The sequence below is a fragment of the Triturus cristatus genome, chromosome 12, assembly GCF_964204655.1.
Source record: "Triturus cristatus chromosome 12, aTriCri1.1, whole genome shotgun sequence".
In the NCBI taxonomy this organism is placed as follows: Eukaryota; Metazoa; Chordata; class Amphibia; order Caudata; family Salamandridae; genus Triturus; species Triturus cristatus.
This window is the reverse complement of record NC_140595.1, coordinates 726,151,762-726,165,906: the sequence shown is the minus strand read 5'-3', so window position 1 is coordinate 726,165,906 and position 14,145 is coordinate 726,151,762. Positions and strand designations below refer to the sequence as shown.

Below are 14,145 nucleotides of genomic sequence, written 5' to 3'. Positions count from 1 at the left end.
TTAAAATAGCAAAATATTGCTTAAAAATCACAACAGTAACTAAAACGAATTTACTCACTTGTTTCCAAGAACTGTCCCAGGACTGAATCTAGGATCCAGTCCTGGATTTAGAAAAGTAATCCTGAAAGTAATTAATTGCATATAACTTAAAATTCCCATTGAGCTCAATGTATTATTGTGATTCAAATTGTGTTGCCTATTGCAATAAACTGTAACTATGACCTGCAAAAGTCAATTGCCTATTGCAAAGTATTTAACTAAAGCATCTCATTCTGAGAAAGTATATTTTGATACCTATTGTTGGTTCTAAAATAAAACAACAATATCTTTTGTATGCAAACCAATGGCCTAGAGTTCAGTTCTTGAGTGTGTGAGACCATTTGCTGACTGAGTGTGTACAACAAATGTTTTACACTGTACTCTGATACTGCCTTACTGCTCGGCAAGCTACCACTTTAGAGAGTAAGGTTATATCTAACTTTAGCCTCTGCCAAACCTCTGGGGACTGGGGACTCTGTGCACACTGTACCTATTTGGGAACAGTATATACAGAGCCACTTTCTCACAGTAGTGATAAAGTGATTAGAGTCCTACGGCCAACATAAAGATACAGCAAAACGTGAGGTGAAAAGCAAAAAGGTTGCTGGTAGGCCACCTTAAGGATGCCAGGTCTAACAAAAACTGAACTAAGGATAACATGAGTAAAACATCAGGTTTCTCTACTGCATTTGGTGAGACAAGTGGGCCTTCTTTTATCTTCCATTCAAGCAATCTTTGACAGACCCCTTTATTATAGAGCTTTTCAAGGATTAAAGATAAGGCACTTACAAAGGAGTCCCAAATAATCAGAGATGGTTGACTTCTGTAATATGGGTCGTAGACTAAAAGCAGCACAAAAACAGAGTGCAACAGGGTCCAAAAAACTTGAGTGCCACAAGAGAGTTTGAATGCAAGCGTATCCTTTTACAGATCCAGAGATATACTCATGCAATTTTTATTTTTAGGACAGAACGTGCATGATGAAAAAAACATTGTTTTTAAAAAGCGCATTGCAGAATATCAGTACTTTGATGTGGGAAAACTTCAAAACTTTCAAACAAAATATTTGTAGGCAGCTTACAGCAAGTTGTTGTGGCCGAGTGGTTAAGGCGATGGACTAGAAATCCATTGGGGTATCCCCGCGCAGGTTCGAATCCTGCCAACAACGAGAATCTTTTTATTATCGGCTACAATTTCAGAAGTTAACCTTTAGTATTTCTTCCATTTCAGTTTTATAAATAGGTGGCTTATTTTTGTGTCACTATTGCCTCTCCACATATTTGTTATCGCTACCTCTTTCATGTCTTTGCTACACCTCATTCCTACTTTAGCACTGGTGTAAACGCTTCAAATTATTATACCGTTGCTCTCTCATTCATACCTGCGCATGCACTTGAAAGTTACTTTACCAATAAAAGACGCAAAGAGAGAAATAGAACAAAAGTGCTGGCTGGATTGGCAAACACACTTCATAAAACTGCATTTTCTTTTTTATTCTCCCCCGTGTTACATGCTTAACCTCCCCATGTGTAATTTCTCTTAACCTGCTGTCCCAGGAAGAGAATTTCATCTACAGGCTCTTTCTGTGTTTTTTTCCCTAGTCTGTCTTTCCCATTTCTTAGCTGTGTAACTGTTCCTTTACGCGCTCTATTTAAACGCCATCAATCTCATTTGAGCTCCTTGCTCCCGCTTCTGTTTTCTCCACCTCTCATACTGCCAGTTCTCTCTTTCTCTGTGGTTGGTGGCTACTTTCCTGAGCTTCCGAAGCCACGTGGTTCCTGCCTCTTGTTGTCAGACTTGAATTGGAAAAGGAACCATATTAACAAGCCTTTACCACTCACACACGGCGGAAGTTTATACTTTAATTCAGTGAGCTAAGAAAAGCGTGTTGTGGGTCCCCTACGAGCCATTGTGCTTGCTTCATCATGATTTGGCACCAGTCATTAGCCGCAGCTCTGCTAATGAGCCACTGATGTCAGTTTCAATATTTACTCAAAAACATAACCATGCAGCCCACCCCTCAACTGTGTATTTATCTTGCTTTTCTGCTGTTCGTGTGATTAGCTGGGAGGAGCTCACGGCGACATCCTCCCTATAAAAGTGTAGATGGATCACTCTCTAACTCTTTCTTGCTTCACATACAAATGGCTTGAAAGGTGCAGGGAAGATGCAGGTCTAATAGACAGAATAGAAGGCCTGTGCCAGGTGGGTTTCTCTGCATTGGTGTCCCATCACAGGTCCGCAAGTGTAATGTGTGATCTTTGACTCCTGGCATTTCACAAGCAGGCGGCCAGGAAACGGTTTCAGCCTATCAACCACTGAGGAGACGCAGCCTCTGAATGAGGAATGAGGAAGCAATGAATACATCCAGCCTATCACAGGAACAGCCCTGAGTGTTCCGAATTATAAATTCTCCATGTCATTGTATGTCGTTGAGCCCAAGTAGCTCGTCGTGATCGTATAGTGGTTAGTACTCTGCGTTGTGGCCGCAGCAACCTCGGTTCGAATCCGAGTCACGGCATTGTGGTAGGCAATGTCACGGCAGTTGAGTGTTAATTTTACAGAATTAGCAAATGTACCAGTGGTTTTTGTAAAATGTCTATTAAAAACAGATCCTTTCAAATATTTAAACCATCTAACAACAAATGATTTAAACTCGCATGATTATAAGCTGTAGCTATAATGTATTTACTTACATAAATTATCGTTCTTGAACCTATTGCGGGTGGAGGGGGAGCGGAGCTCACCCCCCAGGTGCAGTTGAGTGACCTGTGTTGTGGCTCTCTAGAGGGAAGGCACACATTTTGCTGTCACCCAGCCCAATCCAGACGTGTATTGGGGCCAGGTTTCAGGCAAATAGAGCAGTAAGTGCAGAGAAATGTTCACTCTCTAAAAGTGGCATTTCTAAAATAGTAAAGTTAAATCCAACCTCACCAGTAAGTAGGATTTTCAATAAATAAATAAAGCTACTCCTCTCCGATATGGAATTACCAAATAAAAAGTATAGGGGAATACACAGAGCTAACCTATGAGAGGGGTAGACCTCACAGTAGTGAAAAATGAAATAGACTGTTTGGTACTTACAGGACACGCGAACCACCAAAGTACATATCTTATTTTTTATTTACATAGCATCATGCACCTAGGACTACCTAGGGCCTACCTTAGGTGTAAATTATATGTAATAAAAGGGGAGTTTAAGGCTTGGCAAGTAGGCTGGGACTCCCCTGGGAGACCCCTGAGTCTATGCCCAGAACCATAACTCTGCCAGTCGAGTACTTACCTAAAAGCCGATAACTCACTTTTCTTCCATCGGCTAACATTGAGTGGTTTCACTTGGAAATTCTTCTAAGTGGTGTGGAGTTTTGGAACTTTAAAATATTCATCTAAAATCAGCCGAACAACGAATTCTGATTTACTCACCTGTTATCAGGAGAGACCTCAGTGCTGCATCTTGGAGCTCGGCACTGACCCTGAAAAGTAATTTTAACCGTACTTACCAGTAACTCGAATTTCCTTCCATGGGATATCATTGCCTGCTTTTTGCTGAAAATTTTCTAAGTGTCGATCTTTGAAACTTACAAATATTCTTTAAAAATCGTACCAACTGTGAAAACTTAATTATTTACCTGTTTTAGATAGATGTCCCAGTACTGAGCCTAGGAGCCCAGCACTGGATTACAAAAGTAACGAGAACGTACTTTACCCGTAACTTGAATTTTCTTCCATAGGAAACCATTGACTGTTTTTCTGTGAAATTTCTTTTAAGTGTCGATTTTGCAAACATGTAAATATTCCTTAAAAATCGCCTGTATAACTTAAACGCAGTTTCTCAACTGCTTACAGGTGGTACAGTAGTGCTGGATCTAGGATCCAACACTGACCTAGAAAAAGTAACCATAACCCCACTTACCTGCTAAGTGAATTTCCTTCCATAGGATAACATTGGTAATTTGATCAGCAAAAGTTTCTAAGTGTCAACTTTTAAAATAGCAAAATATTGCTTAAAAATCACAACAGTAACTAAAACGAATTTACTCACTTGTTTCCAAGAACTGTCCCAGGACTGAATCTAGGATCCAGTCCTGGATTTAGAAAAGTAATCCTGAAAGTAATTAATTGCATATAACTTAAAATTCCCATTGAGCTCAATGTATTATTGTGATTCAAATTGTGTTGCCTATTGCAATAAACTGTAACTATGACCTGCAAAAGTCAATTGCCTATTGCAAAGTATTTAACTAAAGCATCTCATTCTGAGAAAGTATATTTTGATACCTATTGTTGGTTCTAAAATAAAACAACAATATCTTTTGTATGCAAACCAATGGCCTAGAGTTCAGTTCTTGAGTGTGTGAGACCATTTGCTGACTGAGTGTGTACAACAAATGTTTTACACTGTACTCTGATACTGCCTTACTGCTCGGCAAGCTACCACTTTAGAGAGTAAGGTTATATCTAACTTTAGCCTCTGCCAAACCTCTGGGGACTGGGGACTCTGTGCACACTGTACCTATTTGGGAACAGTATATACAGAGCCACTTTCTCACAGTAGTGATAAAGTGATTAGAGTCCTACGGCCAACATAAAGATACAGCAAAACGTGAGGTGAAAAGCAAAAAGGTTGCTGGTAGGCCACCTTAAGGATGCCAGGTCTAACAAAAACTGAACTAAGGATAACATGAGTAAAACATCAGGTTTCTCTACTGCATTTGGTGAGACAAGTGGGCCTTCTTTTATCTTCCATTCAAGCAATCTTTGACAGACCCCTTTATTATAGAGCTTTTCAAGGATTAAAGATAAGGCACTTACAAAGGAGTCCCAAATAATCAGAGATGGTTGACTTCTGTAATATGGGTCGTAGACTAAAAGCAGCACAAAAACAGAGTGCAACAGGGTCCAAAAAACTTGAGTGCCACAAGAGAGTTTGAATGCAAGCGTATCCTTTTACAGATCCAGAGATATACTCATGCAATTTTTATTTTTAGGACAGAACGTGCATGATGAAAAAAACATTGTTTTTAAAAAGCGCATTGCAGAATATCAGTACTTTGATGTGGGAAAACGTCAAAACTTTCAAACAAAATATTTGTAGGCAGCTTACAGCAAGTTGTTGTGGCCGAGTGGTTAAGGCGATGGACTAGAAATCCATTGGGGTATCCCTGCGCAGGTTCGAATCCTGCCAACAACGAGAATCTTTTTATTATCGGCTACAATTTCAGAAGTTAACCTTTAGTATTTCTTCCATTTCAGTTTTATAAATAGGTGGCTTATTTTTGTGTCACTATTGCCTCTACACATATTTGTTATCGCTACCTCTTTCATGTCTTTGCTACACCTCATTCCTACTTTAGCACTGGTGTAAACGCTTCAAATTATTATACCGTTGCTCTCTCATTCATACCTGCGCATGCACTTGAAAGTTACTTTACCAATAAAAGACGCAAAGAGAGAAATAGAACAAAAGTGCTGGCTGGATTGGCAAACACACTTCATAAAACTGCATTTTCTTTTTTATTCTCCCCCGTGTTACATGCTTAACCTCCCCATGTGTAATTTCTCTTAACCTGCTGTCCCAGGAAGAGAATTTCATGTACAGGCTCTTTCTGTGTTTTTTTCCCTAGTCTGTCTTTCCCATTTCTTAGCTGTGTAACTGTTCCTTTACGCGCTCTATTTAAACGCCATCAATCTCATTTGAGCTCCTTGCTCCCGCTTCTGTTTTCTCCACCTCTCATACTGCCAGTTCTCTCTTTCTCTGTGGTTGGTGGCTACTTTCCTGAGCTTCCGAAGCCACGTGGTTCCTGCCTCTTGTTGTCAGACTTGAATTGGAAAAGGAACCATATTAACAAGCCTTTACCACTCACACACGGCGGAAGTTTATACTTTAATTCAGTGAGCTAAGAAAAGCGTGTTGTGGGTCCCCTACGAGCCATTGTGCTTGCTTCATCATGATTTGGCACCAGTCATTAGCCCCAGCTCTGCTAATGAGCCACTGAGGTCAGTTTCACTATTTACTCAAAAACATAACCATACAGCCCACCCCTCAACTGTGTATTTATCTTGCTTTTCTGCTGTTCGTGTGATTAGCTGGGAGGAGCTCACGGCGACATCCTCCCTATAAAAGTGTAGATGGATCACTCTCTAACTCTTTCTTGCTTCACATACAAATGGCTTGAAAGGTGCAGGGAAGATGCAGGTCTAATAGACAGAATAGAAGGCCTGTGCCAGGTGGGTTTCTCTGCATTGGTGTCCCATCACAGGTCCGCAAGTGTAATGTGTGATCTTTGACTCCTGGCATTTCACAAGCAGGCGGCCAGGAAACGGTTTCAGCCTATCAACCACTGAGGAGACGCAGCCTCTGAATGAGGAATGAGGAAGCAATGAATACATCCAGCCTATCACAGGAACAGCCCTGAGTGTTCCGAATTATAAATTCTCCATGTCATTGTATGTCGTTGAGCCCAAGTAGCTCGCCGTGATCGTATAGTGGTTAGTACTCTGCGTTATGGCCGCAGCAACCTCGGTTCGAATCCGAGTCACGGCATTGTGGTTGGCAATGTCACGGCAGTTGGGTGTTAATTTTACAGAATTAGCAAATGTACCAGTGGTTTTTGTAAAATGTCTATTAAAAACAGATCCTTTCAAATATTTAAACCATCTAACAACAAATGATTTAAACTCGAATGATTATAAGCTGTAGCTATAATGTATTTACTTACATAAATTATCGTTCTTGAACCTATTGGGGGTGGAGGGGGAGCGGAGCTCACCCCCCAGGTGCAGTTGAGTGACCTGTGTTGTGGCTCTCTAGAGGGAAGGCACAAATTTTGCTGTCACCCAGCCCAATCCAGACGTGTATTGGGGCCAGGTTTCAGGCAAATAGAGCAGTAAGTGCAGAGACATGTTCACTCTCTAAAAGTGGCATTTCTAAAATAGTAAAGTTAAATCCAACCTCACCAGTAAGTAGGATTTTCAATAAATAAATAAAGCTACTCCTCTCCGATATGGAATTACCAAATAAAAAGTATAGGGGAATACACAGAGCTAACCTATGAGAGGGGTAGACCTCACAGTAGTGAAAAATGAAATAGACTGTTTGGTACTTACAGGACACGCGAACCACCAAAGTACATATCTTATTTTTTACTTACATAGCATCATGCACCTAGGACTACCTAGGGCCTACCTTAGGTGTAAATTATATGTAATAAAAGGGGAGTTTAAGGCTTGGCAAGTAGGCTGGGACTCCCCTGGGAGACCCCTGAGTCTATGCCCAGAACCATAACTCTGCCAGTCGAGTACTTACCTAAAAGCCGATAACTCACTTTTCTTCCATAGGCTAACATTGAGTGGTTTCACTTGGAAATTCTTCTAAGTGGTGTGGAGTTTTGGAACTTTAAAATATTCATCTAAAATCAGCCGAACAACGAATTCTGATTTACTCACCTGTTATCAGGAGAGACCTCAGTGCTGCATCTTGGAGCTCAGTACTGACCCTGAAAAGTAATTTTAACCGTACTTACCAGTAACTCGAATTTCCTTCCATGGGATATCATTGCCTGCTTTTTGCTGAACATTTTCTAAGTGTCGATTTTTGAAACTTACAAATATTCTTTAAAAATCGTACCAACTGTGAAAACGTAATTGTTTACCTGTTTTAGATAGATGTCCCAGTACTGAGCCTAGGAGCCCAGCACTGGATTACAAAAGTAACGAGAACGTACTTTACCCGTAACTTGAATTTTCTTCCATAGGAAACCATTGACTGTTTTTCTGTGAAATTTCTTCTAAGTGTCGATTTTGCAAACATGTAAATATTCCTTAAAAATCGCCTGTATAACTTAAACGCAGTTTCTAAACTGCTTACAGGTGGTACAGTAGTGCTGGATCTAGGATCCAACACTGACCTAGAAAAAGTAACCATAACCCCACTTACCTGCTAAGTGAATTTCCTTCCATAGGATAACATTGGTAATTTGATCAGCAAAAGTTTCTAAGTGTCAACTTTTAAAATAGCAAAATATTGCTTAAAAATCACAACAGTAACTAAAACGAATTTACTCACTTGTTTCCAAGAACTGTCCCAGGACTGAATCTAGGATCCAGTCCTGGATTTAGAAAAGTAATCCTGAAAGTAATTAATTGCATATAACTTAAAATTCCCATTGAGCTCAATGTATTATTGTGATTCAAATTGTGTTGCCTATTGCAATAAACTGTAACTATGACCTGCAAAAGTCAATTGCCTATTGCAAAGTATTTAACTAAAGCATCTCATTCTGAGAAAGTATATTTTGATACCTATTGTTGGTTCTAAAATAAAACAACAATATCTTTTGTATGCAAACCAATGGCCTAGAGTTCAGTTCTTGAGTGTGTGAGACCATTTGCTGACTGAGTGTGTACAACAAATGTTTTACACTGTACTCTGATACTGCCTTACTGCTCGGCAAGCTACCACTTTAGAGAGTAAGGTTATATCTAACTTTAGCCTCTGCCAAACCTCTGGGGACTGGGGACTCTGTGCACACTGTACCTATTTGGGAACAGTATATACAGAGCCACTTTCTCACAGTAGTGATAAAGTGATTAGAGTCCTACGGCCAACATAAAGATACAGCAAAACGTGAGGTGAAAAGCAAAAAGGTTGCTGGTAGGCCACCTTAAGGATGCCAGGTCTAACAAAAACTGAACTAAGGATAACATGAGTAAAACATCAGGTTTCTCTACTGCATTTGGTGAGACAAGTGGGCCTTCTTTTATCTTCCATTCAAGCAATCTTTGACAGACCCCTTTATTATAGAGCTTTTCAAGGATTAAAGATAAGGCACTTACAAAGGAGTCCCAAATAATCAGAGATGGTTGACTTCTGTAATATGGGTCGTAGACTAAAAGCAGCACAAAAACAGAGTGCAACAGGGTCCAAAAAACTTGAGTGCCACAAGAGAGTTTGAATGCAAGCGTATCCTTTTACAGATCCAGAGATATACTCATGCAATTTTTATTTTTAGGACAGAACGTGCATGATGAAAAAAACATTGTTTTTAAAAAGCGCATTGCAGAATATCAGTACTTTGATGTGGGAAAACTTCAAAACTTTCAAACAAAATATTTGTAGGCAGCTTACAGCAAGTTGTTGTGGCCGAGTGGTTAAGCCGATGGACTAGAAATCCATTGGGGTATCCCCGCGCAGGTTCGAATCCTGCCAACAACGAGAATCTTTTTATTATCGGCTACAATTTCAGAAGTTAACCTTTAGTATTTCTTCCATTTCAGTTTTATAAATAGGTGGCTTATTTTTGTGTCACTATTGCCTCTCCACATATTTGTTATCGCTACCTCTTTCATGTCTTTGCTACACCTCATTCCTACTTTAGCACTGGTGTAAACGCTTCAAATATTATACCGTTGCTCTCTCATTCATACCTGCGCATGCACTTGAAAGTTACTTTACCAATAAAAGACGCAAAGAGAGAAATAGAACAAAAGTGCTGGCTGGATTGGCAAACACACTTCATAAAACTGCATTTTCTTTTTTATTCTCCCCCGTGTTACATGCTTAACCTCCCCATGTGTAATTTCTCTTAACCTGCTGTCCCAGGAAGAGAATTTCATGTACAGGCTCTTTCTGTGTTTTTTTCCCTAGTCTGTCTTTCCCATTTCTTAGCTGTGTAACTGTTCCTTTACGCGCTCTATTTAAACGCCATCAATCTCATTTGAGCTCCTTGCTCCCGCTTCTGTTTTCTCCACCTCTCATACTGCCAGTTCTCTCTTTCTCTGTGGTTGGTGGCTACTTTCCTGAGCTTCCGAAGCCACGTGGTTCCTGCCTCTTGTTGTCAGACTTGAATTGGAAAAGGAACCATATTAACAAGCCTTTACCACTCACACACGGCGGAAGTTTATACTTTAAATCAGTGAGCTAAGAAAAGCGTGTTGTGGGTCCCCTACGAGCCATTGTGCTTGCTTCATCATGATTTGGCACCAGTCATTAGCCGCAGCTCTGCTAATGAGCCACTGAGGTCAGTTTCAATATTTACTCAAAAACATAACCATACAGCCCACCCCTCAACTGTGTATTTATCTTGCTTTTCTGCTGTTCGTGTGATTAGCTGGGAGGAGCTCACTGCGACATCCTCCCTATAAAAGTGTAGATGGATCACTCTCTAACTCTTTCTTCCTTCACACACAAATGGCTTGAAAGGTGCAGGGAAGATGCAGGTCTAATAGACAGAATAGAAGTCCTGTGCCAGGTGGGTTTCTCTGCATTGGTGTCCCATCACAGGTCCGCAAGTGTAATGTGTGATCTTTGACTCCTGGCATTTCACAAGCAGGCGGCCAGGAAACGGTTTCAGCCTATCAACCACTGAGGAGACGCAGCCTCTGAATGAGGAATGAGGAAGCAATGAATACATCCAGCCTATCACAGGAACAGCCCTGAGTGTTCCGAATTATAAATTCTCCATGTCATTGTATGTCGTTGAGCCCAAGTAGCTCGCCGTGATCGTATAGTGGTTAGTACTCTGCGTTGTGGCCGCAGCAACCTCGGTTCGAATCCGAGTCACGGCATTGTGGTTGGCAATGTCACGGCAGTTGGGTGTTAATTTTACAGAATTAGCAAATGTACCAGTGGTTTTTGTAAAATGTCTATTAAAAACAGATCCTTTCAAATATTTAAACCATCTAACAACAAATGATTTAAACTCGCATGATTATAAGCTGTAGCTATAATGTATTTACTTACATAAATTATCGTTCTTGAACCTATTGGGGGTGGAGGGGGAGCGGAGCTCACCCCCCAGGTGCAGTTGAGTGACCTGTGTTGTGGCTCTCTAGAGGGAAGGCACAAATTTTGCTGTCACCCAGCCCAATCCAGACGTGTATTGGGGCCAGGTTTCAGGCAAATAGAGCAGTAAGTGCAGAGACATGTTCACTCTCTAAAAGTGGCATTTCTAAAATAGTAAAGTTAAATCCAACCTCACCAGTAAGTAGGATTTTCAATAAATAAATAAAGCTACTCCTCTCCGATATGGAATTACCAAATAAAAAGTATAGGGGAATACACAGAGCTAACCTATGAGAGGGGTAGACCTCACAGTAGTGAAAAATGAAATAGACTGTTTGGTACTTACAGGACACGCGAACCACCAAAGTACATATCTTATTTTTTACTTACATAGCATCATGCACCTAGGACTACCTAGGGCCTACCTTAGGTGTAAATTATATGTAATAAAAGGGGAGTTTAAGGCTTGGCAAGTAGGCTGGGACTCCCCTGGGAGACCCCTGAGTCTATGCCCAGAACCATAACTCTGCCAGTCGAGTACTTACCTAAAAGCCGATAACTCACTTTTCTTCCATAGGCTAACATTGAGTGGTTTCACTTGGAAATTCTTCTAAGTGGTGTGGAGTTTTGGAACTTTAAAATATTAATCTAAAATCAGCCGAACAACGAATTCTGATTTACTCACCTGTTATCAGGAGAGACCTCAGTGCTGCATCTTGGAGCTCAGTACTGACCCTGAAAAGTAATTTTAACCGTACTTACCAGTAACTCGAATTTCCTTCCATGGGATATCATTGCCTGCTTTTTGCTGAACATTTTCTAAGTGTCGATTTTTGAAACTTACAAATATTCTTTAAAAATCGTACCAACTGTGAAAACGTAATTGTTTACCTGTTTTAGATAGATGTCCCAGTACTGAGCCTAGGAGCCCAGCACTGGATTACAAAAGTAACGAGAACGTACTTTACCCGTAACTTGAATTTTCTTCCATAGGAAACCATTGACTGTTTTTCTGTGAAATTTCTTCTAAGTGTCGATTTTGCAAACATGTAAATATTCCTTAAAAATCGCCTGTATAACTTAAACGCAGTTTCTCAACTGCTTACAGGTGGTACAGTAGTACTGGATCTAGGATCCAACACTGACCTAGAAAAAGTAACCATAACCCCACTTACCTGCTAAGTGAATTTCCTTCCATAGGATAACATTGGTAATTTGATCAGCAAAAGTTTCTAAGTGTCAACTTTTAAAATAGCAAAATATTGCTTAAAAATCACAACAGTAACTAAAACGAATTTACTCACTTGTTTCCAAGAACTGTCCCAGGACTTAATCTAGGATCCAGTCCTGGATTTAGAAAAGTAATCCTGAAAGTAATAATTGCATATAACTTAAAATTCCCATTGAGCTCAATGTATTATTGCGATTCAAATTGTGTTGCCTATTGCAATAAACTGTAACTATGACCTGCAAAAGTCAATTGCCTATTGCAAAGTATTTAACTAAAGCATCTCATTCTGAGAAAGTATATTTTGATACCTATTGTTGGTTCTAAAATAAAACAACAATATCTTTTGTATGCAAACCAATGGCCTAGAGTTCAGTTCTTGAGTGTGTGAGACCATTTGCTGACTGAGTGTGTACAACAAATGTTTTACACTGTACTCTGATACTGCCTTACTGCTCGGCAAGCTACCACTTTAGAGAGTAAGGTTATATCTAACTTTAGCCTCTGCCAAACCTCTGGGGACTGGGGACTCTGTGCACACTGTACCTATTTGGGAACAGTATATACAGAGCCACTTTCTCACAGTAGTGATAAAGTGATTAGAGTCCTACGGCCAACATAAAGATACAGCAAAACGTGAGGTGAAAAGCAAAAAGGTTGCTGGTAGGCCACCTTAAGGATGCCAGGTCTAACAAAAACTGAACTAAGGATAACATGAGTAAAACATCAGGTTTCTCTACTGCATTTGGTGAGACAAGTGGGCCTTCTTTTATCTTCCATTCAAGCAATCTTTGACAGACCCCTTTATTATAGAGCTTTTCAAGGATTAAAGATAAGGCACTTACAAAGGAGTCCCAAATAATCAGAGATGGTTGACTTCTGTAATATGGGTCGTAGACTAAAAGCAGCACAAAAACAGAGTGCAACAGGGTCCAAAAAACTTGAGTGCCACAAGAGAGTTTGAATGCAAGCGTATCCTTTTACAGATCCAGAGATATACTCATGCAATTTTTATTTTTAGGACAGAACGTGCATGATGAAAAAAACATTGTTTTTAAAAAGCGCATTGCAGAATATCAGTACTTTGATGTGGGAAAACTTCAAAACTTTCAAACAAAATATTTGTAGGCAGCTTACAGCAAGTTGTTGTGGCCGAGTGGTTAAGGCGATGGACTAGAAATCCATTGGGGTATCCCCGCGCAGGTTCGAATCATGCCAACAACGAGAATCTTTTTAATATCGGCTACAATTTCAGAAGTTAACCTTTAGTATTTCTTCCATTTCAGTTTTATAAATAGGTGGCTTATTTTTGTGTCACTATTGCCTCTCCACATATTTGTTATCGCTACCTCTTTCATGTCTTTGCTACACCTCATTCCTACTTTAGCACTGGTGTAAACGCTTCAAATTATTATACCGTTGCTCTCTCATTCATACCTGCGCATGCACTTGAAAGTTACTTTACCAATAAAAGACGCAAAGAGAGAAATAGAACAAAAGTGCTGGCTGGATTGGCAAACACACTTCATAAAACTGCATTTTCTTTTTTATTCTCCCCCGTGTTACATGCTTAACCTCCCCATGTGTAATTTCTCTTAACCTGCTGTCCCAGGAAGAGAATTTCATGTACAGGCTCTTTCTGTGTTTTTTTCCCTAGTCTGTCTTTCCCATTTCTTAGCTGTGTAACTGTTCCTTTACGCGCTCTATTTAAACGCCATCAATCTCATTTGAGCTCCTTGCTCCCGCTTCTGTTTTCTCCACCTCTCATACTGCCAGTTCTCTCTTTCTCTGTGGTTGGTGGCTACTTTCCTGAGCTTCCGAAGCCACGTGGTTCCTGCCTCTTGTTGTCAGACTTGAATTGGAAAAGGAACCATATTAACAAGCCTTTACCACTCACACACGGCGGAAGTTTATACTTTAAATCAGTGAGCTAAGAAAAGCGTGTTGTGGGTCCCCTACGAGCCATTGTGCTTGCTTCATCATGATTTGGCACCAGTCATTAGCCGCAGCTCTGCTAATGAGCCACTGAGGTCAGTTTCAATATTTACTCAAAAACATAACCATACAGCCCACCCCTCAACTGTGTATTTATCTT

The 14,145-nt window shown here is 40.2% G+C and overlaps 6 non-coding genes across 6 annotated transcripts; all 6 read left to right on the top strand.

The window, feature by feature from the left end:
- The first annotated feature begins 1,125 nt into the window (after positions 1-1,125).
- On the top strand, positions 1,126-1,207 carry TRNAS-AGA (transfer RNA serine (anticodon AGA)). Its single transcript has one exon. It is a non-coding gene; the product is annotated as a tRNA-Ser (tRNA).
- A 3,941-nt stretch (positions 1,208-5,148) lies between these two features.
- Positions 5,149-5,230, top strand: TRNAS-AGA (transfer RNA serine (anticodon AGA)). The gene has a single exon. It is a non-coding gene; the product is annotated as a tRNA-Ser (tRNA).
- A 1,281-nt stretch (positions 5,231-6,511) lies between these two features.
- On the top strand, positions 6,512-6,583 carry TRNAH-AUG (transfer RNA histidin (anticodon AUG)). The gene has a single exon. It is a non-coding gene; the product is annotated as a tRNA-His (tRNA).
- A 2,588-nt stretch (positions 6,584-9,171) lies between these two features.
- Positions 9,172-9,253, top strand: TRNAS-AGA (transfer RNA serine (anticodon AGA)). The gene has a single exon. It is a non-coding gene; the product is annotated as a tRNA-Ser (tRNA).
- A 1,280-nt stretch (positions 9,254-10,533) lies between these two features.
- On the top strand, positions 10,534-10,605 carry TRNAH-GUG (transfer RNA histidin (anticodon GUG)). The gene has a single exon. It is a non-coding gene; the product is annotated as a tRNA-His (tRNA).
- Positions 10,606-13,192: 2,587 nt separating this feature from the next.
- Positions 13,193-13,274, top strand: TRNAS-AGA (transfer RNA serine (anticodon AGA)). The gene has a single exon. It is a non-coding gene; the product is annotated as a tRNA-Ser (tRNA).
- Positions 13,275-14,145: the final 871 nt, after the last annotated feature.